This window comes from Capsicum annuum, unplaced genomic scaffold, assembly GCF_002878395.1.
Source record: "Capsicum annuum cultivar UCD-10X-F1 unplaced genomic scaffold, UCD10Xv1.1 ctg62684, whole genome shotgun sequence".
In the NCBI taxonomy this organism is placed as follows: domain Eukaryota; kingdom Viridiplantae; phylum Streptophyta; class Magnoliopsida; order Solanales; family Solanaceae; genus Capsicum; species Capsicum annuum.
Window position 1 is genome coordinate 651 of NW_025871717.1, and position 929 is coordinate 1,579.

At 49.0% G+C, this 929-nt stretch overlaps 3 non-coding genes across 3 annotated transcripts; all 3 read left to right on the forward strand.

Moving 5' to 3' along the window:
• The first annotated feature begins 24 nt into the window (after positions 1-24).
• LOC124893637 lies at positions 25-143 on the forward strand. Its single transcript, XR_007050811.1, has one exon. It is a non-coding gene; the product is annotated as a 5S ribosomal RNA (ribosomal RNA).
• A 177-nt stretch (positions 144-320) lies between these two features.
• LOC124893638 lies at positions 321-439 on the forward strand. The gene has a single exon (XR_007050812.1). It is a non-coding gene; the product is annotated as a 5S ribosomal RNA (ribosomal RNA).
• Positions 440-615: 176 nt separating this feature from the next.
• Positions 616-734, forward strand: LOC124893635. Its single transcript, XR_007050809.1, has one exon. It is a non-coding gene; the product is annotated as a 5S ribosomal RNA (ribosomal RNA).
• The last annotated feature ends 195 nt before the right edge of the window (positions 735-929 follow it).

Sequence of the window (929 nt, forward strand, 5' to 3'; positions counted from 1 at the left end):
AGAATTTGGAGTGCTGGAAATGACGGATGTGATCATACTATCACTAACCCACCGGATCCCATTAGAACTCTGAAGTTAAGCATGCTTGGGCGAGAGTAGTACTAGGATGGGTGACCCCCTGAGAAGTCCTCGTGTTGCATCCCTTCTTTTTTTTTTTCCTTTAAAATTCGGTTTAATTTTGCCGGTTCGATCGGCGAATCTTTTTGTTTCTCCTCTTGGCGGAAACGAGAAAGGCGGCAAGGCGCAGGGGCGCGAGTTCGGGGTGAGACGGGCGACGGAGGAGAAAGAAGCATAATAGAATTTGGAGTGCAGGAAATGACGGATGTGATCATACTATCACTAACCCACCGGATCCCGTTGGAACTCTGAAGTTAAGCATGCTTGGGCGAGAGTAGTACTAGGATGGGTGACCACCTGGGAAGTCCTCGTGTTGAATCCCTTTCTTTTTTTTTCCTTTAAAATTCAGTTTAATTTTGTCGGTTCGATCGGCGAATCTCTTAGTTTTTTCTCTTGGCGGAAACGAGAACGGGGGCAAGGCGCAGGGACGCGCGTGCGGGGTGTGACGGGCGGCGGAGGAGAAAGAGGCATAATAGAATTTGGAGTGCTGGGAATGACGGATGCGATCATACCAGCTCTAACCCACCGGATCCCATCAGAACTTCGAAGTTAAGCGTGCCTGGGCGAGAGTAGTACTAGGATGGGTGACCCCCTGGGAAGTCCTCGTGTTGTATCCCTTCTTTTTTTTTTTACTTTAAAATTCGGTTTAATTTTGCCGGTTCGATCGTCGAATCTTTTTGTTTTTCCTCTTGGCGGAAACGAGAAAGGGGGCAAGGCGTAGGGGCGCGAGTTCGGGGTGTGACGGGCGGCGGAGGAGAAAGAAGCATAATAGAATTTGGAGTGCTGGAAATGACGGATGTGATCATACTATC